The sequence below is a fragment of the Myodes glareolus genome, chromosome 23, assembly GCF_982192425.1.
Source record: "Myodes glareolus chromosome 23, mMyoGla1.1, whole genome shotgun sequence".
Taxonomy (NCBI): domain Eukaryota; kingdom Metazoa; phylum Chordata; class Mammalia; order Rodentia; family Cricetidae; genus Myodes; species Myodes glareolus.
This window is the reverse complement of record NC_142048.1, coordinates 12,434,003-12,461,563: the sequence shown is the minus strand read 5'-3', so window position 1 is coordinate 12,461,563 and position 27,561 is coordinate 12,434,003. Positions and strand designations below refer to the sequence as shown.

Below are 27,561 nucleotides of genomic sequence, written 5' to 3'. Positions count from 1 at the left end.
GCTTAATGAATAAAGAAACTATTTTGGGCTTGATAGGGCAAAGCTTGGATAGGCAGAGAAGACAGAACTGAATGCTGGGAAGAAGGGTAGAATGAGGGACACCATGAATCTTCTGCCTGAGATGGAGACTGGTTAGAATCTTGCCGGTAAGCCACAGTCATGTGGTGATACACAGATTAATGGACATGGGTTAAACTAATATGTAAGAGTTAGCTAATAAGAAGTTAGAGCTACTGGCCAGGTAGTGTTTTAATGAATACAGTTTCTGTGTGGTTTTTTTCAGACTAAGCTAGCCAGGTGGCTGGGACAAAGAAAGGACCCCTCTCTCCTTGTAACAAATGCTAAGTGCTATTTCAATGTCTTTGCAGCTATTAAGATTTTTTGTTTCTGAGTATGTGATCAATTTTGGAGATATTTCTGACAGTTTCTTAGAAGAAAGGATATTCTTATGTCTTCTGAGGGTGTGTGGGGGAAGTGATATGTTCTCTATATGTCTGTCAGGTCCATTTGGCGTATAATGTCAGTTGATCCTTCCATTTCTATGTGTGGATTTTGTGAGAATGACCTGTCTATTGATGAAAAAAAAGGTATTGATTTCTCCCACTATCAATGTTGAGGGGCAATATGTGATTTGAGATGTAGTGGTGTTTCTTAGGAACCTGGGTGTCCTAGTTTTGGTGCAAGTTTAGTTTTGATTTGAAGTCTAATTTTTAAAATATAAAAAGATTACACCAACTTTCTTCTTAGGTCCACTTGATTGGAATATCTTTGTTCTTTCTTTCTGTTGGAAGTTATGTCTATACTTGTTAAAATGTGTTTCTTGGATACAAGAGAAGGATAGTTCTGTCTTCAACTTCATTCTGTTAGTCAGTGTCTTTATTTTTTATTTATTTATTTTTTTTGTTTTACTTTTCTGAATGAAGACCATAGGTGATGAGACATATAAATGAGCAGTGTTCATTGATCCTGATATTTTGTTATTGTGGTGTGTATTTGTGTGTGTGTTGTTAAAGCCCATGTGGCTCCAACACAAATATTTATTTTTCCTAACTGGACTGGTACGGAAGCACAAGGAATAACCAGACACAATTTACACCATTATTACGGAAACAGGCATCTCAGGCTTTTTCCTCCTGAAGATCACCTCTCGTTTATTCTCCAAACATCTTTTATACCAATACATAAACTCAGTGGGAAAATACATCATCATTTTGTCACCTAGGCAACCAGGTGAATGACCTTTTGTCATGTCCGCATCTACCTGTCTGCTGAGTATGCTAGCTGTCCTGTAGGCTTGAATTAGCATCTCTATAAGGCATCCTCTAAATTACAAAGAAAGGGAGCAGCCAACATCCTGACCTTTGTCAGGCAGAGACAGCTTGACTGCAGGGCTACTGATCATTTCAGATTGGCCCAATGGCTTCAGAGCCTGGCTACTATACCGTAAAGAAATATGGGCCTACAGTGTGTGCGTGTGTGTGTGTGTGTGGTGTGTGTGTGTGTGCGCGCGTGCACGCGTGTGTGTGTGTTTTCTCCTCTATTTATTTGGTATTCAGGAATTATTTATTCCATGTGTTTCCTTGGTTGTGGTTAACCTCTTTAGGTTGGAGTTTTCCTTCTAGCTTCTTCTGTCCTGGTATATTTGTAGATAGTAATGGTTTAAAATTCATTTTATCATGGAATATTTTACTTTCTCCATTCATTTTGATTGAAAAATTTCTGGAGAGAATAGTCTTGACTGGTATCTGCTATCCTTAAGAATCTGCAGCACATCTGTCTAGGCCTTTCTGGACTTTGGTGTCATTTTTTGAAGTTTGTATTATTTTAATAGGTCTACTTTCATAAGTAACTTGGTATTTTTCTCTTAAACTTTCATTTGAAAAGGAAAAAAGAAAGGAATACCACCCGTGGTGTTAGAATATAGGTCCTTAGGGACAAACAAGTCAGGCCCCAGCTAGGGGAGAGGAAGAGATAAGGGGGCCTGTTGTCCTGTGACAGGATGTGAGTCAGGGTAATTACAGCCGGCCATCGGCCATCGGGTCTCCAGCTAGGAAAGCAGGAAAAACAGGAAGCCCCTGGACAAACCCCTCCTTGGTATTTAGGTGAAAGGTCAAGAATTTGCCCCTCAGAGCGCATTCTTAGCCTTATTTGAATTGACCAATGGAATGAATCCCCGTAATCACGCTTTTCGCTTCTGTACCCGTGCTTTTGCTCTCCTATAAGAACCCCTCACTCCAACCTGGGGGCGCGCAAGTCTTCCGAGAGACCTTGTCACCCCAGGTACCTGTGTATTCGAATAAACCTCTTGCTGTTTGCATCCGTAAGTGTGGTTTCGTCTGATTCGTGGGTCCGGGGGCCTCTCTCGAAAGGAAGACATCCCTCGGGGGTCTTTCACATTATTCTTTCTTATTCTGTTTTTATTGTTTTGATTATTATATACCAAGAGCAAATTTCTTTTCTGTTCCAGTATATTTGATCTTCTCTGTAATTATTATACCTTGACAGTAATTTCCTGCTTTAGGTTTGGAAAATATTTTCTATGATTTTGGTGAAAATATTTTCTGTGCCTTAGACCTGGGTATGTTTTCCTTAGTCTCTTTTAATTATTATTAGATTGGGTCTTTCCATAGTGTCCCAAACTTTCTGGATAATTTTTAGATTATCATTTTCACCAACCAAAGTATCCATTTCTTCTTTTTGTCTCCAATGCCTGAGATTTTCTTTTCCACCTCTCTATTCTGTTAGAAATGCTTGCCTCTGTGGTTCTTGTTCAAAGTCAAAATTTTTCACACCCAAATTTTCCAAAATTTATGATTTCCTTATTGATTCACTTTCCATCATTAGACATCTTTATTTATTTCCTTTCACAGTTGGTTTGTGTTTTCATATGTTTACTTAAGATATTTATTCATTTCCTATTTAAGGAAAGCTATTATACCAACGAATGTCATTTTAAAATCTTTTTCTTGTGCTTCAGCTAAGTTACACTTCTCAAGGTCTACTGTGGAGGGGTTGCTGTGCTCTAGTAGAAGCAGATTGCCCTGGAAGTTATTGATTGTGCTTTTATTCTGGCATCAAGTCATCTGGTTTGGGGAAGATTGTAATTCTGGGAGCTGATCTTGTATTGCCTTTGTTTGGTTGTTGTTTATTTCTATTGGTTTTGATTTTACTCTCTGACTCTCAGCAAGGGGTGTTGGCTATGAGATGCCTGGCAGGAAATTCTGGGATACCGTTCAGTGTGAACCCTGGATACATATCATTGAATGTGTTTTTAGGTATTGGAGGCTGAAGGAAAATGGAAAGGACTAGGAAAAATGGGTTGAGGGGCTCCAAAGGAGGGAGGAAAAGAGAGTACTCTACTACGATCTACTTAGTTACCTGGCAATAGTTGCAGATTGTGGGGGGGAGATCACAACAGGTCTATTTTAGTGCTGGGATAAGAAAGTGGGGTTGCCACCATTAAAATTCAAACACAATTCTATACAGACCTAGAAAGAACAATACTCAAATTCATACAGAAAAACAAAAACCCCAGGATAGCTAAAATAATCCTGGACAATAAAAGAACTTCTGGAGGTATTACCATTCCTGATTTCAAGTACTACTACAGGGCTTTCCTAATCAAAACAGCATGGTATTGGCATAAAAATAGACAGGTTGATCAATAAAATCATTTAAAAGATCCACATACCCATAAATACCTGATTTTGACAAAGAAGCCAGAAATACGTAATGGAAAAAGAAAGCAAGTTCAACACGTGGTGCTGAATATCTGCTTGTTGAGGAATGCAAATAGATTCATATTTATCATCTTGTACAAAACTCAAATCCAATTGGATCAAAGATATCCACATAAAACCAGATGTACTGAACCTGATAGAAGAGAATGTGTGGAATAGCTAGTCTTGAAGTCATTTGCACGTGAGACAACTTCCTGAACAGAACATCAACAGTGCACAGGCAAAGGACACTGACAGTAGAACAAAATGTCAGCCTACAAAATAGGAAAAAAAAATTCGTCAACTCCATATTTGGCAAAGGACTGATATCCAAAATATAAAAAAAGTCAAGAAACTAGATAATTCAATTAACTAGATAATACAATAAACTAGATAACCAAATTAATTAAAAATGGGATACATACCAACACATGTGTTTTAATCCCAGCACTTAGAAGGCAGAATTACCTGTGGATCTCTGTGAATTTGAGGACAGTCTGGCCTACAAAAGCTAGTTCCAGGACAGCTATGGTTGTTCCACAGAGAAACCATGTCTCACAAAAGAACAACTAAACAAACAAGAAAACAAAAACTAATAAATAAATAAATAAATAAATAAATAAAAATGGGATATAGATCTAAACAGAGAATTCTCAACAGAAAAATTTCAAATGACCGGGAAACATTTAAGAAGATGTTCAACATCCTTGACCATTAGGGAAATGCAAATCAAAAGACCCCGAGATTCCCTTTTATTTTGTCAGAATGGCTAAGATCAAAACCACAAGTGACAGCTCAGGCTGGCAAGGATATGGAGCAGGGGAATACTCCTTCATTGCTGGGAGAAGTGCAAACTTTTACTGCCTCTTTGGAAGTCAGAATGATTGTTTCTCAGAAAACTAGGAGTTATTCTACCTCAAAACACAGCTATACCACTTTTGGCCATCTATTCAAAGAATGTTCAATCACACCACAAGGTCACTTGTTCAACTATGCTCACAGAAGTTTTATGTGTAATAGCAAGAACCTGGAAACAACCGGGATTTCCCTCAACTGAGGAATGGGTGACAAAAATGCGGTATATTTACACAATAAAATATTACTCAGCTGCTATAAACAAAGATACCAGAAAATTTAAAGCAAATGCATTGATCTAGGAAAAAAAATAATCCTCAGTGAGGTAACATAGGCCAAGAAAGACAAACATGGTTTGTATTCACTCATAAGTGGATACTAGCTATAAAAAAAAGGATAATCATGCTATAATCAACAGACCCAGAAAAAAATAGGTAACAAAGAGGGTTCATGGGGGAATATTCAGATCTACATGGGAAGGTAAACAGAAGATTATTTCCTGAGTGAACCAGTATAGATGGGCATGAGAGCATGAATAATCAGACCATAAGTGAGCATAAGGGGGCATCTCTATGGGAGAGACCTGAAGAAGACTACTGAAATTGGAAGACATTTTGGGTTCAGGTAAAAAGCTGGTACATGTGAATCTTCCAGAAATCTACAAGGATAACTCCAGTTAAGATTGTTATGGATAGCATATACATAGCCTAAACTGGCCATCTCCTGTGACCTTGCAAGACTTCAGTTAGAGAGACTGGGAAACCAACTGAGCCATACAACCTTTGACCTAAAGTTTGTCCTAGCTATTGGACATCCTTAGGTAAGGGATACCTAGAGATTGAGGGAATGGCCAATCAATGACTGGTTTAGCCTTAAACACATGCTAGGATAGTAAGCCTACTTCTGACATTGCCTGTAGTGCTAGGATCCACAGGCTAGATGCTGCAGAGACCTAGGATAGAACCAAACATGACTGGGAAAAAATGTCAAGATAATGGTGCCTCATGATATTCTGCTATATTCATAGATTGGTTCCTAGTCCAATTGTCATCAGAGAGGCTTTATCCAGAAACTGATGGAAACAGATACATACATACAGCCAGGTTGTAGGTGGAGCTCAGGAAATCCCACACAGAGAGGGCAAAAGGTTTGTAGGAGCTAGAGGGGTCAAGGATACCCCAAGAAAACTCACAGAATCAATGACTCTGGTCTCATAAGGGCTCACAGAGATTGAACCAAGAATCAAGAAACCTTCATGTGACTGACCTAGGCACTCTGCATACATGTTACAGTTTTATTGCTTGGTCCTTTTGTGGGACCCCTAACACAGGAAACAGGCTGCCTTCGACTCTTTTACAGGCTTTTGGAACCCTATTCCTCATAATGGGTCACCTTGCCCAGCCTTAATACATGGGAAAGTACTTAGTCTTACTATAAGTTGATATGCTATTTTGTTGATACCCATGAGAGACCTGCCCTTTCCTAAACAGAATGGAGGAGAGTATTGAGTGTGAGAACAGAAGTGGGCTAGAGGGAGGGAATAGGAGGAGAGGAGGAAGGGGAATCTATGGCCAGGATTTAATATAAATAAATAAATACATAAAATTTTTTAAAGTGGGGTTACATGTGGAGTAGTGGAGAGAAAGTAGAGGTCTGAAGCTGACCTACCTGCTTCGCTGGCCTAATATTTTGTCTGGCAGGCTTGACTGCAAAGTTCCTAAGTAATGCCTGCTGGAGCATTTGGATAATGGCAAGAGTCAGGGAAAGAAAGGTTGAAGGAAAAGATCACTGGGATCTGTTGGAGGTTGGGTCAGAGACGAGAAGGCCAAATCAGGTAGCCTGCTACAGAGCTGGGGATGAGACTGGCGAAATGGATTTGGAGCACAGGAGGCAGTGGTAAAGATAATCAGTAAGCCCGCCTACTTCCCAGAATGGAGAGGAGACGTTCCTTCAATGGTGTGCCACATAAGGGCAAACAGTGTAGATGATATAACATATATACACAGTGCTTGAGGAATTTCCTTTTTCAGATATGAAAATACTGAAGGTGGTAAAAAACAAAAACAGACAACCTAAGTAGCCATATCCACCAAATGTTAATTGAAATTTTATAAAAGTTTTAAGTATATTATATAGAAAGGAAAAAACCACTTTGAGTTCATAAATATCTGAAAAATTGTACAAATCATTGGCTCTAATAATATTTCTGATTATTTTCCTAGGCTAACCTGTGGTAAGACTTTATAACAATTTGGGTATCTTGTGCAAGGCTGAAGTTCTCCTTTTCTGGTGGTCAGAATCTGATTTGTACTTTTTCATACCCAAGTGTCCCAGGATAAGAAACCAATGATTCTGTAGAGCATAAAAATCTGTATCACTAGTAGCTAGAAAGACAGAATAGCTGTGAAATGAAGGACAAGTGGGCAGGACCATGACTTTTTGATACCCAAAGACACACCCCACCTTTTCCAATCTCACAAAGGCTATTAGCTGAAGGAGATTCCCCATCACTTATGAAATTTTGTTGGTAATGTCTACCACATGTTATTTATGACTTTATAATATTACATCTTGAGGAAAATCATTTAATGAAGGAACTTTGTAGAGACTGATACAACAATGATACTCTGAGGCCTTATATTTTCAGTTTTGATACTGATTTTAGATGTTTCACATTTATTTATTGACTTGCTTAGTTATTGATCAGGGTGGAAATGAACATGTATTATTCAGACTGTCCATCATGCCTAGGGTGGTGCATATAGTGATGTAATATGCTTCATTAAGGCACTCATTTGAAAGTTTATTTTCATTTCCCTAAATGGAGTTGCTATAAAATCCAGTAGCAGAGACCTGTCTTTGAGGAATTATGCCACTAAAGGATGACCCACAAGAAAACAGAGGCATTAAGAACATTCCAAACTCCTGAAACTTACAGAAGTCTCTTAACAGAGTACCAAGTCACTTACAACCTGACATTAGCAGACAGATCCCCTCTTTATTCATAGACCCCTGCTCTCACAACTGAGCAGTGGCATCATCTTATAACTTGTGTGAAGTTACACAAGGAATAACTTGAGTTTTGCCAACAATTATGCTCTTCCTTTACAAAATATAATTTATCAGTTACAATTGGAAAAAAACTTTATTGGTTATTATTGTGGATTCTCTTTTTTTAAATTATTTTTATTGAGCTACACATTTTTCTCTGCTCTCCTCTGTTCCTCTCCCCTCCCTTTCAAACCTCTCTTAAGGTCACCATGTTCCCAGTTTACTCAGGAAATCTTGTCTTTTTCTACTACCCATGTAGATTAGATCTATGTATGTCTCTCTTATTGTCCTCATTGTTGTCTAGGTTCTCTGGGATTGTGATTTGTGGGCTGGTTTTATTTGCTTTATGTGCAAAAAGCACTTATGAGTGAATAAATGTGATAATTATCTTTCTGGGTCTGGGTTACCTCACTCAAAATTATGTTTTCTGGCTCCATCTACGCCCGCAAAATTCAAGATGTCATTATCTTTTTCTGCTGTGTAGTACTCCATTGTGTAAATGTACGACATTTTCCTTATCCATTCTTCAGTTGAGGGAATTTATGTTGCTTCCAGGTTCTGGCTATGACAAACAATGCTCCTATGAACATAGTTGAGCACATGTCCTTGTGGCACGATTGAGCATCATTTGGATATACACCCAAAATTGGTATTACTGGGTCTTATAGAAATTTACTTATTCATTTTCTGAGAAATTGCCACACTGACATCCAAACCAGTTGTACCAGCATGCATTCCCACCAGCAATGCAGGAATGTTCCCTTTACCCCACAACCTCTCCAGCATAAGTTGTCATCAGTGTTTTTGATCTTGGTCATTCTTATAGGTGTAAGATGGAATCTCAGAATTGTGTACTCATCATATGTTTCTTTAACATGGAATTATCCTCTATTCCTTTTAGGTCTTCTTGGGAACAAATGAAGCTCTGAACAGGAGTTGACTGCATGGGCTGATTTCCCTTCATTCTGTGCCTTGAGCTGATGTTTTAACATATAATTTGCCTAGATTTTCACTTTATCATACCAGAATATCTCAAATCAATCAGAAACTTCCTGAAGAGAATAGCCTAAAAATATTTAAGACAGCACACTTGTTTGGACAGTGTCCTGTATCTCAGCTCTGTTACCTACACTGACAAGATGGCCACATTGATGTAGACTAATAATGTGGCCTGTCGCTGCTGAGACTCATTCCTGTCATCCATGAAATGCTAATGGACAGAGGACTTCTGCAGAGTGTTTTAAAGTCCTCTTTTTAAGAGTCCATGCCTTTGTAACCTAAATACTATTATTTAGCTTAGAAGTGCCCCTGTGACTTTGTATGTAAAATTAAATCACTTTGATGCTATTACAGATAAAAAGCTGATGTTTTGAGACATCTTTTTGTGTTTGAAACTACGCATTTGGCTCTGTGGGACAGCTTTAAAGAAACTTTATGACTTAAATCTGTAGTTACAAATTGTTTCACAGGTCCTCTACTTCTGAAAAAAAATTCTTTAAGATCGAGTGGGTGACTCTTAGCTAATATATTCAGACAAATCAAATATATTATTAACATTCTGAAAATCACAGTCTTAGTGAGAGTATTTCTTACACTATATGCTATTTTATCCTGGCGCACTTTTTTTTAACTATTCCCAGGAATTCACACTAATATTTCTGCTTTCATATTATATTTGATCTCCACTACACAAAGTGTCCTTAAAAATAGCAACATTGAAACAAAATGCAAGAGTTTTACATTGTTGTCATGTCCTGTTCATTTCCTAATTTACTCATGACTTTCCGGGGCTGAAACTAAAATGATTCAGAGGACAGGCTAGTTATGTTTGGAGGATAGAATAAGATAAATAATAAAAATAAACAAAAAAACAATACATGCAATACAGAGACACAAAGGCATGTGATATGGATGGAATGATTTGGTGGACCTGAGATTCACAAGCAGGCAGGATTTATTTGCTTTTCTATTCAGAAGCAAACACTGAATGTACTAATATACCATGGAGACCAAGTTAAAGAAAGACAGCAGTCTAGGGACAGGAAATTATCTGCAAAAAGGACTCTAAAAGATTTAAAAGATTAGGAAGCTGGCATGAAAAGGCGATGAACCTTTAACGGTTGAACAGAAAATATAGAAGATGAGATTTTTTTGGGTTACATAAGGAACAAATCATGTAATTTTCATCTTTGGATCTAAAGTTAGATTTGGGTTTAGCACAACAAAAGTTATTGAAAACTTTGAAAACCTGACATTAGTATGACTTAGTAGACACCGGATGAGAAGCAACTAGAAAGGCAAACAAACTCTTATAAGGCTATTTTCAATCATAATATTTTCCAGACTGTAAATACCATTGATGCAAAAGTCTGAGATACCCCAAACACTAGGGATGTATCTTCAGTAGGACCTTCTAATGACTGGTATGTAGGAAGAAGCAGAATTAATCAAGAATGAAACAAGTACGTTGAAGTAACACTGTATGCAATGTAATTGAGTAATATGTGTCTTATCCACTGAAACACATCATAGCATCTTCATGCTTTTAGACATGGTATTTTGCTCAACATCCCAAACCTGGATTCTGCAGTAAAAGTTAATCTTCACATAGCCATAATGAACTATATTCAGCCAGATTGGTTATAGACACTGCCAAAATATTTTGACTGATAAATAACTAATAAAATATTTTTATAATAAAATCAAGTTAGATATATAGAGGAGTTTCTCCAACAGTATCTTTCTAAACCTTTCCTAAGAAGACACAAAAGTATACAATTTTCGAAGCAGCATCTTACATACCATAGTCTATTATGAATGCCTATGGAACTGATGCTGATCTTTAGACTGGATCTTACTGCATCCAGCACTAAAGGACTGGGATTATAGGCATACATCCCCATGCCTAGCATTTTAGTTCCTGTAATTTTTAGATGTATCATATATACCTTTACAATATTGAAAAAGTAATACCAAACTGTTTCTTGTCTGGGTAAAATAGGTGAGTGGTATAATTTACCACAACATAATAAATCAGTATATCCTATTTAAGGGAAATTGCAAAGAAAATTTATCTTACTAAAAATTACATCCAAGGTTATTATGTGTGCTCCTTCCAATAGCATATGTACTAAATTTGCACGAGAAGAAAATGTCCTAAACCACAATGTTGAAATATAAAATAGTATTACTTATAATGACTTGAAAGCTGTACTTTGAAAGGAAAAATAAGTTTTAGCATTATGTGACATAGAAGGGTAAATTGAAGCAACAATATTCTCTGTATATTGCTAGAGATTTTTTGAATCTCTTCACTAAAATCAGATGATAAAACTTTAATAATGTAGATCTATTACTCATCATAATTTGACTTTATTAAAATTGATGTACTATCATAATTCATTCACTACATATTATATAGATGACTCGGAATATCACATAACAACTCTTCAATATTTACAAATGTGCATAAATCAAAACAAAAATTTAGTTAATGGTGGTGGCATGTACTTTTAATACCAGCATTTGGGAGGCAGAGGTGAGAGGCTCTCTATGATTTCCTGTCCATCATTGTCTGCAGAGAAAGTTCCAGGACAGTAAGGGCTGCACACAGAGAGATTCTCTCTCAAAACACTGAAACCAAAATAAAAATGAGCAATAATAATAATAATAATAATAATATAAAATCCCTTAGGGTTGAAGTTTTTAAAGAAGAGCAAACTGCCTTAAAAGTGTGTCTCTGCCTTAGCAAGATTTGAATGCCTTGCATAAATATCATCTTAGTTGAAATAAAATGAAAGGTAGGTACAGTGGAAAGTGACCCTGACTGCAAGCCCTGGAGGTGAGGGGTGGAGACAGGCAGATCCTTGAAGATCATTGGCCAGACAGTGTCGCATATTCTAATAATTAACAAAATTATGAAACCTAATTTGAAATTAACATTCTCAATATAAATTCATCATACAAAGCTGTTAGAATTTTCAATGAAAGAAAGCATTTTGGAAAGTATAAATAACAAATGATCTAAAAGTTAAAGTATCAAGAAAGTTTGAACTATTAAAAATTAGTTTGTTATTCACTGGTAGATTGAAGGTTACCAAAATGAAAATTTAAAAAGAGACATTATTTAGATATTTACATAAGCTATCATCTTTTTTGCATTATGTAAGTAATGTAAAATGAGTGACTGCTGTACAGATTAGTAACATGCCTATATTAACTTGACTATTGAAATGGTAAAATTTATTTTCAGCTGCTTTCTTGAACATCATGAATCTCTCAGATTTTATCCAGGTATTTCAAAGGGGATTATTATGACCACATTTCAAAGAGAGGGAGGACAATTTTGCCACAAATAGAAAAACATGGTCCTGTATATGAGAAAGCTAGAGGTCAACAAAATGTCAAATAAGCATCAGTTTTAAAATAAGGATTTCTCCTGATGAAATTCATGAGAAAATACAAATATCAGATACAATACTCCATAGTAAACACAGTGAGGGCTAGATGAGACTGTGCGCTAACACTTACGTGCAGCATTTCTGGGATAATGTGGAAACGAAGGATATTAGTGTGTGCAGGATCTTGATATCCTGATGAGATGAAAGTGTGCGAATACTCTTGATTTAAAAAGAATGTAAATGCAAAGCAAAGTGATCTATGATTCCAGAAAGCTCAATAAAGAAGCTCATGGGTGCCTTTTCATATCAGGAAAAGGACAAAGTTTATTTACAGCTGGGATATTACAATTATATGAAATGTGCCTGAAGGAACTCTTCTGCGTTTTTTTTTGTTGTTGTTGGTTTTTTTTTTTTTTTTGAATTCTCTAAGCCCTGAGAATTGATCATTACTTGAGCAGCACAGGATGGAATATGTCTTCAATTTGATTTTAAAACAGAGCCACAGATGTATAGGGTAGGTCAATCATGAAAGATGTGATGGACTTATGGCTATTAAATTTCATAAAAACCTGAATACAGATCTTATCCAACAAATCTTACTGTGATTCTCAGGTATGACGGTCAAGAACCATTTTGATCTTGAGTGTCATGTGAGGACTTTGTTGACTTCCATTCACGCATACTAAAAGAATATTCTAATCAACCACGTTGAGAACAATAACAGCATGCTGATGTTATCCTACTAGAAAGTGGTTCTTGTAGGTGATTTCATTAATAAGACAAAGATGAGATTTCTAGAGAAATGGAAAATTGCATGGACTACTCTCATGAAAAACCAATTGACTTAATATAATTAATATTAGAGTAGGGTTAGAAATCTCACTGCTTGCTGGGCAGCGGTGGCACATGCCTTTAATGTGATCACTCTGGAGACAGGTAGATCTCTGTGAGTTCGAGGCCAACCTGGTCTACAACATCCTGTTCTAAAACACCTAGGGCTGTGACACAGAGAAACCATGTTTCAAAACAAACAAACAAACAAAAAACATAAACAAAAGAAAGGAAATCACATTACTCTATATGAAACACAGATGTTTACTATGAAACTTCTACTTTGAAAATTGCAAATCAGACCATAAAATATTTTCAGGTCCTTCATCTGAAGGTGTCTGAACATAGTCATTTCGAATATGTTAGAAAGATATTTAAGTTTAATAATTGATACATTCTAGGCTAACACATCTAAACCTTTTTGGAATATTTCCTTGTAATATAAAATAATGAATGAATTGTTACCAGAGCTATGTGACATTAAATTACATTTTTCAATACAAAAGCACTGTCTGCAGCAAAAGAGATGTCTACTATATAAATATGAATAAGTAATATACTAGTGCTATATAAAATGAAGGCAGTAATATGAATGCTCTTTGAAAGTGCATCATCAAATTAAATGGTCCTGTTTTTATGCAGCATTATCTTAATGGAAACAAGAAGATAGTATCGATCTTGAAATGAAGAATGTGTCATCTTAGAAAAATAAAGTTTTAACTCTCAAGAGTTCTTTTTCCATTACAAACAAAGAAGTGTGTAAAGTGGTTTTGATGTAGTTACTGTGGTCACTGACAGTGCTTAGGAGCTGTGATCCACTGGGAGAATATGATTTTCTTCATGTAGTCACACTTTCTCATAGATATGTCGCTTGTTTTATTGTTTCACTTGCCAACAGTCCTGAGTAACATTCTAATTAGTAAGAATGAATGATGACTTAATTGCTCCTCTATTTGCATCTAATCATATAAAAGTCTTTAGCACATCCAGTTATTTAAGATGGGTTTGTTTAGAGGGTTAAAGCTTTTCCTTTAAATAAAGCATTTATAATTATTAATTGTTTCGAGGATTGTGAAGCTAGAGAACAAATGTCTCTAGTGAAAGAAAATTAGAGTACTAATAGCAATTAGAGAGTAATTGTTAAGAAATAATACATTTATAAAATGTATTTATTTTCCTCAAATGGAAAGGAGTTCTTATTATTAATCTCATATTTCTGGAAACTTGGAAACATTTGACTAATATGTCATGAACAATCATTTTTTTGCTTTTATGTAAAACTCAATTGATGTGAACAGACAAAACTATAAATAGGTGACTTATATAAAAATCAGTCTATGTATATACTAATATAACACACCAGTACAGTGGTGGGTCAAAATCAAACTACAGCTCTATGAAAGAATTCTGTCCTTCAGGGTTGACCCTCCTTTACAGCTGTCATTTGGGTAGTGAGTATTCCTCTCTAAGCAGGAGAGAGGTTCTGTCAATTCTGCTCATCTAATACATTTAAAAAAGGAGAACATGTATTCTTTCCTTATTAGAGGAGATCAGAAAACACAATTTAAAAAATACTTTAAGCAAAAATATCTTTGCACATCATTGACCAGAGGTGAATCATGTAGTCCCATTTCTGTCAGCTATTTAAAGCCACAGTGTAATGGTAGGTGAGTGGGAACAAGCTAAACTGATTGACTGGATCATATTGAAAAACATTTGGGCTCTTTAAGAGTCCATCCTACTCAAGGAAAGGTCATCCAAAAAAAACTGAGCTGATATTAACAGGGAAAGTCAAGTGTTGTTTCAGAGAACAATAGTATACAGCAGAAAACCTAGGCAGACTTTGTAAATTATGACTGGATGTTAAAATTCCTGAATCTATCTAAAAATTTTCTCAAGTGTTATAAAAGCAACCTTCCACAAGAGTTCTGAGGCTGAGTATTTTCTGGTGTATGAAGAAAGGGCTCTTATTGTGCCAACACTGAGCAACATAAGAGGCCCCATCAGGAAACATATCGAAGGAGATTCTTTTATTGACTAGATAAAAACTTAGTAAAGAAATTCAAGTATTCTAAGGTTATGTTAGGAAGGTTGGTGGCCAGCTTTCTTAGTCTATCCACAAGGTGAGCAAGGGCACTTTCTCATAGGTAGGAATTCAAAAGATGTATCCATCTCATAGGTAAACTTCTGTGAGCCTGATTTTTAGATCATAGGTTGTGCTCCCAGCGAACTCTAAAGCTGATTTGACTGCTGCTGAAGAACAAGGTCTTTTCCCTACTGATGTGGCTCAGGGGACTTCTTTTTAAAGGATAAACAGGATTACTTTTAAATAAATATTTAATAAGAATTGATTTTTTGAAAGCTAATATGTAACTATGGAAAATATCAGCCATGGGTACAATGAAATAAGGCAACTGCTTTTCCAAATAGAATTAAGATTCCAACTCCTCAGTTAAAATTATAAGTCAGCAAAATGCAAGCAATTATATTTTATAGATACAGCAAATAATTTTTTTAAATAGCAACTTAAAATCCTATGTTTAAATAGTTACCTCTTAAACAAAACCTATTCTGCATAGAAAGACTAGAGATATAGGATTCTTTTTTTAGTACAAGAATAATTTATTCAGTGAAATTAAGACCAATGGGTTTTCCAGTGTTATAAAATCAAGTATTTTTCAGTTCTCTACAATTTAAATCATATTAGCATACATTAGTCATATTAGAAACTGAAATTCAATTCAGAGAGTCAGGGAGCTTGCGTCAGGCAATTATTGGATATAACATTACTGTTATTGCTCACAGTTATGTGTGCGTCCCATTGAGAAAGTAGCACTTACATTAGAAGGAAAAATGTAAAGCAAGAATATTGCAAATGGCAATCAAAAACCCATTACAATGAAGACATTATTTCCCCTTTTCAGTTTTGTAATGGTTCTCCATTTCCCCTTTTTGTATTCTGACTATGTGTAAATGGCACCCTACAGGCAGAACTTTAATTTTCACTTTGTGATAGGAAAGGTCCACAATTGGAGTGAGTAAACGATGCTTTAAAAAAAAAACATTGGAAATTAGAGTATGGAAATAAAGCCCTTGAATTTCTAACATAAAATCCATGTTAGAAATATGTGTCAGAATATAGAAATTTAGAAATGAGATTTTTATGTTCTCATACTTGCTAAGAAATGAGTTGGTGTATGGAAAACTAACCTCATGTTTCTATTTTAGATAACAACAAAACAATGTCCACATTGGGATTTTTAGTCATTTAATTGACGAAAGGGTGCCTGTGGGGGTCAAAGCAAGTCTTATGTAAAATAGTGATAAATTACTATCATACATAATAAGATCAAGAAGTGCCCAACTTGGTGCAAGTACAGTGAGTTTGTTTCCATGATTAGTCCAGAGACATCACCTGTTCTCACTGTTGGTAGTCCCCCAAACTCTACACCACCCTTTTCCCAGCATATCCTATAGACAGGACACATTATAGGTTAAAGGTATGTCCCTCCACTTCAAGTCTTGTCTGGTAACAGGAGATTGTCAGTTCAGGCTGTGCAGATGCTGGGTGAAGTCTCTCTGATGACAACTGGGACAGGCACCAATCTAGGAGTATAGCAGAATACCATTAGGCATCATTATTTTGATCTTTTTTTTAATTGCCAGTGATGTTAAGCTCTATACTACGTCTGGCCCTCAACACGGGTGTGTGCACCCTCTCATGGTATGGGTCTCAAGCTGGACCAGACATTTGGTAGCCCACTTTGTATATGATTTCTGTGTCACCTTTATTCCAGCACATCTTGTAGACACAACAAGTTGTAGATAAAGGGTTTTGTGGTTGGGTTGGTGTCCTAATCCTGTCACTGGGAGTTTTGCCTGGTTATAGGAGATGGCATATGAAGAAGGACGCTTAAAAGAAATCCCATGCTAGCTCAGAACTCAGAATAATAGAGGGTTATTTATTTAGGAGTAGACTCACAGATCATAATCCTCTGCTAGAACGAAAAAGAGAAACCAAAGCCTGCAACTGGAAAAGAGACCGGATGCACTTTATCTCCGTATAAATAGTATAAGTGACCAAGCCCAAGTGGGCGGGTAACTTAAAGGCTACTGGCGGTAGGAATTCCTATAGCACCTCCCCTTTTGTTTAAATAAGAGCGTTCTAAGCTTAAAACAAAATTTTATAAAATAAGAACAAATATATCAAGCAAGAAAGATGTGATAAATGTTTCAATAATTATTCTATCCTAATGAGTTTAAGTCTTTTTTAATAAATAACTTGGCCAAGTCATGAGAGGAAAGTAACTACAACTATCTGGTCTTCAACTCCATTGACGATCTGAGAAGGGTAATAATATTCCTTGAGCAAGCAGGAAGTGTAATCAAACAACTTCAAAATCTGCAACAGAGACAACTGGCTACCTGGGCAATCACCCAAAGTCTCATTTTCAATGTTAGAGCTACCAACTTTGGCTAAGGCCTAGAGTAACTAACAAACCATTTTCAGAGGCAAGAAAATTTCCAAAACCATCTAACCCTGTCTTGGTGAGATTTGACAGTTTTTTTTTCTTTTTTTTTTTTTTTTTTTTTTGGTATCCTGCTTGTCCTCTTCCAAAATCATGCATTTTGTCAGTGCCAGGTTCCATATTCCAATTCTAGGAGCCTTAAGTAGCATCACCAACATAGATTCCTGGGTATTCCATTGTTCTAGGTTTCTAGGTCACCTAGAGATGCCCCCTCACTCCAGTTTCTCCCTCCATCTTACTTTGTTCCATTGTTATAGGTTTCAAGCTTACCCAAGAGATGCCCCCTTACTCCAATTTCTCCCTCCATCCTCCTTTCATCTGATTCCTCCTGTTCCCATTCCCACTCCCACACATATATACTCCCTCGTGTAACTATGTTGTCTATTATATTCCCCATTCACAGTGAGACTCATGTGTCCCCTCCCTTGAACCCTCATTATTACTCAGGTTTTCTGAGTCTGTACAATAGTATTTTTTTTTACTTTGCAGGTAATGTCCACTTATATATAAGTGGGTACCTATAATGTTTGCCTTTCTGTGTTTACCTCACTCAGAATGAACTTTCTTAGCTCCATCTATTTGCCAGAAAATTTCATGTTGTCATTGTTTTTAATAGGTAATACTCTATTGTGCAAATGTTCCACAATTTCTTTATTCATTCTTTATTTGAGGGGTATCTAGGTTGTTTCCAATTTCTGGCTATTACAAATAAGCCTTTTTGAATATAGATGAGCAAATGTCCTTATGGTATGGTGGAGTATCCTTTGAATATATGTCCTGGAGTGGTATAACTGGGTCTTGAAGTAGATCAATTCCCAAATTTCTAATAAACTTCTGTATTGATTTCCAAAGTGACTTTACAAGTTTGTACTCCAACCAGCAATGGAGGAGCATTCTTTTTCTTTATCCTCTCCAGTATAAGCTGTCACTTGTGTTTTTTATCTTAGCCCTTCTGAAAGTCATTCTGTAATATGGAATCTCAAAGTTTTTTGATTTGCCTTTTCCTGATGGCCAAGGACGTTGAATATTTTCTTGTGTAATTCTTGTCCATTTGAGATTCCTCTATTGAGAATTCTATGTTTAGATCTATGTCCTATTTTAAATGAATTATTTGGTTTATTCATGTATAGTTTCTTGAGTCTTCATATATAATAGAAATCAGCCCTCTGTCAGATGTGGAGTTGATGAATATTCTTCCCCATTATGTAGTCTGCCAATTTGTTCTATTGATGGTGTCCTTTGTCTTACAGAGGCTATTCAGCTTCAGGAATTTCCGTTTATTAATAGTCATTCTTAGTGTCTATGCTATTGATGTTGTGTTCAGGAAGTTGTCTTCTGTGCCAATGCATTCAAGGCAATTCACCACTTTGCCTTCTATCAGATACAGTGTATCTGGTTTTATGTTGAGGTCTTTGATCCACTTGGACCTTAGTTTTGTACAGAGTGATTGATATGGATCTATTTGAATTTTTCTACTTTGAAGATATCTGGTTAGACCACCAACTTTTGTTGAAGATGATTTCTCTTTTTCAATTGTACAATTTTGGCTTCTTTTCCAAAAATTAAGTGTTCATATGTGTATTCATTTACTTTTTCATCTTCATTTTGAATCCATTGATTAACCTGTCTATTTTAATGCTAATACCATGCAATTTTTATTACTATTGCTCTGAAGTACAGTTTGAAATCAAGTTTTGTGACACCTGTGGAAGTTCTTTCATTGTGCGTGATTGTTTTAGCAGTCTTTAGATATTTTTTTTTTAACCATAAGAAGTAGAATATTGTTCTTTTAAGGTCTGTAAAGCATGGTGTTAGAATTTTGATTGGAATTGAATGACTCTATGTAAAATAGTCTGTGAGATAAGAACTAAAATTGTGGTTGTAAAATCTGCATCATTAGTAGTATCATTCAAAACAGGATAAACAGGCATTGTTGGAGCATTTTCAACTGCTCTCATGAGTTATAGAAGAGAAAACTGAAAACCACAAGATCTGTCTTACAAGATCAAATTGGCTTTGGTTTGGCAAATTCTCACTTCAGTTAGTGAATGGGATATGCCTAACTGGATTTCTTGTTATTTTAGCTCAGGTGTCCTCAGAAACTTTGGAATGGTGACATCGTCATTCTACCTGTATCACATAATCTTGGAATAAGATGGATAAAAATACTCTAATGCTCTAAATTTCATTAAGAAGTCACATGAATCTCCCTGGGCTGGGTGTCTTCAAAGTCATCCAATCTTCAGATTGTGAAAACCAAGAGCAGAACGTTTCTCTCAAGATCCATATTCTCCATACTGTCAAGCACATGTCCTATGTGGCACGATTGAGCATCCTTTGGATATATATCCATAAGTGGTATTACTAGGTCTTGAGGAAGGTTGTTTCCTAATTTTCTGAGAAATTGCTACATTGACATCTAAAGCTTGCATTCCCCCCAGCAATGCAGAAGTGCTCCCTTTACCCCACAAACTCTCCAACATAAGCTGTCATCAGTGATTTTGATTTTGGCCATTATTACTTGAGCAAGTAACAGAACCTTCATAAGACAAAGAATTCTCCAGTGTCTTGTATGTCCTAGCCTATTGCATATTGAGAAATAAAGTCATATAGTTTATGAAGTCATGTTGTTTATAATGCCCCGACCATGGAATTTTGCTAGAGCTCCCAAGTACACAGGGACAGTATTCAGTATAACATTTAGAAGGATACACAAACCAGAAATTGTAAATGTAAATCCTTAGTCTATTCACATAAGTGATTATTAAGCTTGATTCTTTTGATTCCTTTGAACTCAGTTTAGTTGATTATTTTCAAAGGTTTAAGGTAATAGTTTGCAGATAATGTTGACATCATTAGCTTACACTTGTGAATCTACACATCAAACTTCAAATTCTGAAGTATACTTTATCATGGCTGAATATCTTTTCTATCAATGCTGATAGGTTTGGGATGGTGAGATGTCATAGTTCTAAAGGCTCTTACCGCCAACCCTGAGGACTTGAGTTTAGTTACTGGGACCCACATGCTGGAAGAAGAGAATTGCTCCTGCAAGTTATACTTTGACATTTGCCAGCTGTTGGAAAAAATACAAATACACATAAACACACGCAAACACATTCACACACCTACACACTCACCCCCACACTAATGAATAATGAAATTTAATTGAAAAGTTTTAATAATAAAAATCTCAATAGCCAGATTTTTCTTCTCTATAAGTTTTCACACTCTCTCTTTAGGGGATATGATAGACAACTGTTTTACTTTTCTCTATATGAAGTAATGACATATATGAAACAACAACCACTCCATTCTTTCTGCCTGGCAGGCATTATTTCACTTACCTTTCATCTATCTTTTTTATGATTTGTATTAGAGATGAAGAGCATGAGTGAGAAGAGGATCCTTTCTCTGTACCATGAAATCTGAAAAGCACAAGATCTGAGAAAATGTATTGCCCATCCCTACACATTACTACCTATCTGTTTCATATCTCCAATCAGGAAAGGTACAAAGAATTCCAAATATTAAAACTATAATTCATTCTTCATGGAATAGTTTTTCTATTGCTTTTCAAGGCGGTCATGTGTAAGTTTCCCTGAAATTTAAAAAAAGTAGCTTGTGTCTTCTTCTTATCCTGATAATACTGCTTTCTTAGTTAAATCATCACTTCAGTTAATGCTTTGTTTACAGTCAGGGAGGTTGATACAAGGTTAGAATAGAAACACACAATGAAACTAATGTTTGTTTAATCAAGGAAGATGTTAGTATATAAACACATAAGGGAGCTGCTACCAGGAGAGCAAAGCATGAAACTGTTGGACAAAACTATTATCCATCTTTAGAAAGGTTTACATGTCAGAACCCTTTCTTATATTACATTGGACCAAATATTTGCAAATGCAGGTTCTAATTGTTGAAGATTTGCATGACATTAATGTCAAGTGAAAAAAACAAGGAAATATTTGTGTGAAATATTAGGTACAGAAAGAAAAATTTTGGTCATCACATATATATGACTATAGGACAGAACCTGAAGAAAAGGTGTAATTCAGTTCTAATGCTGAAAAAAAATGTTTAAATCCAACAATTTTTGTCCTCGTTTGATATCTAAAGAAAATTGCATGAGGTCCAGATTGCTGTCACCTTGTATTAAATTTTTTGTCTCAATTTAACAGTTTCCTAGTGATTTTCCCTTTACTTTAAAAAATACTCAGAACTATGTGCTGTCCTGTTTGGGGTTTTCATAGAGTAAATGACTTATCTGGTCTGAAAGAATAGCAGGTAAGAAGTGGAGTTTGGAGGAAAAAGGAATAAATGAAAAATGAAGTGTGCTTTCCCAGTTCTGTGAGCACTTTTGGTCATAGTAACATAATCCCTCTGGGGAACCCTTACAACCAGTAAAGAAATGAGGACAAAGTAGTCCCGGAAGAAGAATGAAACACCTAACAAGTTTCTCTATAAGATCCTTGTCTGTTAGTCCTGCCCCTATGGGGAAAAAACTACCTCTTGACCTGTACATTGTTGGAGTATCTGCCTATAGCCTTTGCAATAAGGAAAGGAAGGGACTACCAGAGGAGAGCGGAGGTCGAAGACATAAAGATGCACTTGGATATTCACTAGAGGCATTCCTGATAGAAGAGCATAGTCAACAAGGCTTCTGAAACCAGAAAACAGGGGGAGGTGAATTGCCTGAAGGAACAGGGAGAGAGGAGGGGCAGATGGAGAGTGGAGAGGAGACAGCAGAAAATAATGGACAAATATATAAGAATAAGGTATGATAATATACAGGCATGAAAATGCAATAATCAACCACATTATATTGTAAGTTAATGGAAAGTTGATGAGAAATCTACAAAATAAACAAAATTGGAACAGAAAGACTTTACAAAAAATTAAAAAACACACAAACAACAAAAATAAAACTTTTTTTTGTTTGTTTCAAGTCATTCACAATGTCTGAGAAGGAAATAATTCCATAACAGATGTGATAACAAATATTGCCTCTTGCATCTAAAGAAAAACTGATTGTAACACAATTGCAGCCATCCATTACCACCTCAGGGGGAACCCAGTTAGAGCAGTGTCGGGCACAAAAGCCTCAACAAAACCATCCATCCTTTGAAGCCAATATCCTCAGCTTTTGTCAAATTGGTACATAAACTTCTGCTGTGGTTAAAGAGTTATTCGTGGTGAGTGCTTTTCCGTGTATCAATTAGCCTTGCCTTGTTTCCTTTACAAGCTGGTGTCAGTTAAATTGCAGACTTCTGATTATATAGATGCCTCCTGACAGCTACTATATATATACATTCCAAAGGGGGAAATCACTGGATACAACTGCATCGTAAAAGAACATTTCAAGTAACAAAGTATGCATAACTTCTGGGAAAATTGAAACTACATCATAGAATATTAGTTATAATTTCTCTTTCAACAAAGTGGAGATAAGTCCTGTAAATATTCTGAGGCTATAGAGAGTCATTTTTCATTATCTGGTAGATAGAGCAGTTTGGGAAACTTCCATGATGGGAGCTGCTATTGAGTTCAAGGTCTGAGCTATTTCCCCATGCATATATTGAACAAGAAGGAGATAATGTAAGCTTCAGAACTTCTTTAAGAATTTTTACTCCTTTACAAAAAAGTTCTGAATTAAAAAAAAAATAACAAAGCATTCCTATTTGTGTGTCCCCATAGGATTCTACTGCAAATGAGCTGAGAAGACAGATAGCCTCGCTTCAGGTCAACAGAAATCCATATGTTGAGGAAACAATCACTGAGCAATTTCTGTGCAATAACCTGAAGGTATGGGGGATAGTTTGCAAATGCTGTCTTCAGAAACATACATCAGGGCGATAAAAAAAAACAATATTGTATTTGGATAGCCATTATCTAAATATGAGAAGAATGGTAATAATGGAATTTCATGTATTTTGTTCTAAACCGTTTCTTCAAATCTTTAACTTTTTAATAACATGCCTCTTAAAACATAAGTAATTCAGGATCTGACGAGGGAAAGCAAGACTTCATATAATACTGATCATGAATTTTCCTCAAGTGCTATTGTTTATGTCACTTCTGAATAGGCTAAGAGACCCAATAATTTTTCAGAATTCTGGTTGGGAAAACTTATTGAGCCCAATAAAATTTAGAAAAGTATCAACTTTTTAAAAAACATAGCAGATTTATAATATAGGGGAGAAAAAAATCTAATCCAACAGAACTGGTGAGGAAAGTGAGAAACTAGGTCCCAAAGGCTACATAAGACATAGTCATTCCATAAGGAACAATTTAGACTTGAAGAAGTTAATATCCACACAATATGAAGATGACTAAGATATCTTTTCTATTTGGTTCTAAGCATGAAGTTTGGTTCATAGTCTTTATTGAATGTCTACTATTTGTGGCTGAATTCTAAATTTCTATTGAATCAGGCAGAGGGTAGTTTATGACTACAACCAAGACAGTTGGATGCACATGCGTTTGGTAATGTCTATGTGTAAAATACCAAATGTTTGAAAGATTCCACCAAAAAATAAAAACAAAACAAAGCAAAAACCCACAGAAGAATTGTTAGGTTTGGGCCGGGAGACAGGGAAAATGTTAGGGAAGAGAGGGGATTGGGAGCCTGTTTTCAGAGATTGTTGTATCATAATGGCAGCAAGAGAGACAGGGTAAGTAAATCAGAGTGGCACAAGAGGAAGAAGGAAGTTATAAACAATTTTAGTAAAGGGACAAGAGAAAAGTGCTTCTGAAACCAAGCATTGGGCAGTGAGCTGAGTGCAGCTGAGCCATTGGTAGTGTCAGTTGCCCAGGAAAGGAAAAAAAGATGAATGTTAACTATCTGGGAATTTGGCATTGGAGGACTATAGGGATAGAATTTTGGAGGCTAACTCAAGACTACAGCAATTTCAAGAGCTATTATTGTAAGGCAAAAGATTAATGGCACTAAGAATGGACTGCTTTTTAATTTCAGTCTCTTATCCATATTAAACACATTTTTCTGCATTGTGTAAGATAAGAGTTCACAGTTTTGTTTTTGTATATGGAGTTTTCCAAGAAACATTTGTTAAAGACTTCAATTTTCTTTTGAATTACCTTGGCAGCATTGTTGAAATTCAATTGGCTAAGTAAGTGTGGCTCCATTTTTTTAAACCTCTTTATTTTGTTCTATTGATCTGTTTGTCTACACTTCTATCGATAACACATTGTCTTAATTGTTGTAGAGGTTCAGTGAATCTTGAAATCAGGTAATGAAAGTACTCCAACACAACTTTTCATTGCCACGATTGAATGGCTATTTAAGGATCTTCATATTTCTTATCTTTTTGATAAAATGTTTATTTATTTATATATAACATATGCTGGGATTTTGCATAGGATGTCATCTAATCTGTGTCTGACTATAATTAACAACTTGACAAATTTAGTTTTTCAATACACAGCCTAGGCTCTGAATGATCGTCGTGTTTTGTGAGTTATTTTTTTCCTCAAGAGTAAACTCATTTTTCTTACAGTGGTATCAATTTTCTTTTGCATTTTATGATTTGGATCCTATAAAAAGTACTATTTGTACAAATCTAATTGTATAATATTATATGTCATTGTTAGAAGCACAATTTACTTTTTCTATTTGATGTGATATCCCAAAACCTTGTTAAAATCAAATATCAATTCAAGTGAATATTTTTCAGTTTGGGAGTGAATATATATTTGAAAATTTACTGATTTTGAATGAAAAGTTTGTGGTGTTTCTTCACAAGGCTAAAGATCCTGTATTTCCAAAGTATTAATAGAGGTTTTTGTATGTCAAAACTTGATATACCATGTATACATTTTTATACACATTTCTCCTTTCAGTGACATATATAGTCTAGTGTTAACTTTTTCTGAGGTAAAGAAAATAAACTTTTTTCTCAACCACCGTGGCTGTTATGCAGCTGTGGCCCTTCTGTGTGTACTTATTTCTCTGTGGTTGCTAGAACTTGTAATTCAGATTCTTCCTAGGTACACTCAGTAACACTTAAGTAAATACCTCATAACACAAAAAAACATCCTTATTTCATAATACTGTAACTTCCTCTTGGCTTGACTTATCCTTGCTATATATTTTGTCTATTTTCCTATAAGTTGTTTTTAATTTAGCAAAAGCTAGCATCATGTATTGCTATTGATATAAGAAAATAAAATGAATCTATCGACTTTATGTCTTTTTTCTATTAATGCCTTCTAACTAAAGTTTGTATAATAATGTCTAGTTAGAGTCTTGATTTGAAAACAAACAAAAATGTCTGTTGATGTTATACAGTGATGAATTCTGTCCTTATACTAGGTGAATTTAAACAAACAAACAAACAAAAAACCAAAGCAAGCAATAACAACCATATAAGACCAGTAAACAAGCAGGCTTGTGAATTGACTAGTCGTATTATATGGAGCAATGGGAACACTCCTACACTCCCCCATTGATGGATGGATTACAAACACATATAACTACTATGTAAATCAGCATGTCAGCTCCTCTGGACCCTGGGAACTTATCTTCTTCAAGACCCAGCTATATCACTCTTGGGTATATATACAAAGGATACTTCATCCCATCACAAAGACACTTGCTCAGGTATATTCACAGCAGATTTATTCAAAATGGACAAAAACTTGGAACAGCCTAGAAGTTTCTCAATAAAGAATTGAATAAAGAAAATATAATGAATTTACATAATGAAATACTATTTGGTTGTTAAAAATATGACATCATGAGATTCCTAGGCAAATAGTTGGAAGTAGAAGAAAGTCATTGTTAGACAGGTAACCCAGCCCCCCAAAGACAGACATGATACATACTCACTTATAAACTGATATTAGCTGTTGAATAAAGAATAATCATGACACAACACAATTGACCCAGACAGGCTCAATAACAATGAGGACTCTAGGGGTACTGCATAGATTTCCCTGAAAGGGGAAATAGAATAGATTTTTCAGGTATACTGGTGGTAGGTACAGATGGAAAAAGGGTGATTCAGATTGCTTAAGGAGGGATCTAGGAAGAGAATTTGGGTGAGAGACAACTGGAGTTAGAAGGGAAGTTAAGTGCATAATGTATAGTGGAAACTACGTTGAACCTATGAGGCTGACCCTAGGCAGAACTCCTATTAATGGACTATACTGAAGCCTGCGTGTTTCTGTAAACATCCAAGTCATCCAGTGGTGGTACTGGGGAACAAACCCAGCCACAAAATCCTTGATTTACAGACTGTTCTACCTGCAAGATGTGCTGGAGCAATGGTGGTTCATTGCTTGTAGGAATGGCCAACTAATGGCTGGTTTAACCTGCGTTTAATGCAAAGAAAGGGAGCCTATCTCCTAAGCTTCCTGGATGGCCAGAAACCAGGAGCCAGATTTCCCAGAAACTTGAAAAGAACCAGACATGACAGCAAAACAGAGAGATTGATAAGATAGTTAGATACACAGACAGACAGACAGAGAGACAGAAAGATAGATAGATACATACATTCATACACACAGACAGACAGACAGACAGACAGATAGATAGATAGATAGACAGATATTATTCATGATATTCTGATTTGTTCATAGATCAGCACCTAACCTGGTCATCAACAGGGAGGCTTCCTCTGAGAGTTGATAGGAGCAGATGCAGAGACCTACAGCCAAATATCAGGCAGAAACTTGAGTAGAACCAGACATGACAGCAAAACAGAGAGATAGATAAGATAGTTAGATAGACAGACAGACAGACAGACAGACACATACGTACATACATACAAACAGACAGATAGACAGACAGACAGATAGATAGACAGACAGACAGATATTATTCATGATATTCTGATTTATTTATAGATCAGCACCTAACCCGGACATCAACAGGGAGGCTTCCTCTGAGAGTTGATAGGAACAGATGCAGAGACCTACAGCCAAATATCAGGCAGAAACTTGAGTAGAACCAGACATGACAGCAAAACAGAGAGATAGATAAGATAGTTAGATAGACAGACAGACAGACAGACAGACAGATACATACGTACATACATACAAACAGACAGATAGACAGACAGACAGATAGATAGACAGACAGATATTATTCATGATATTCTGATTTGTTTATAGATCAGCACCTAACCCGGACATCAACAGGGAGGCTTCCTCTGA

The 27,561-nt window shown here is 35.9% G+C and overlaps 1 long non-coding RNA gene across 2 annotated transcripts; it reads left to right on the top strand.

Annotated features, from left to right (window-relative positions):
* Nucleotides 1–8: 8 nt before the first annotated feature.
* LOC125413962 (uncharacterized) lies at nt 9–27,350 on the top strand. Of its 2 annotated transcripts, none has more exons than XR_015736155.1 (4): nt 9–146; nt 20,765–20,896; nt 23,083–23,190; nt 27,253–27,350. It is a non-coding gene; the product is annotated as an uncharacterized LOC125413962 (long non-coding RNA). The 2 variants fall into 2 exon arrangements; XR_014998549.2 differs by lacking the exon at nt 27,253–27,350 and adding an exon at nt 25,718–25,999.
* Nucleotides 27,351–27,561: the final 211 nt, after the last annotated feature.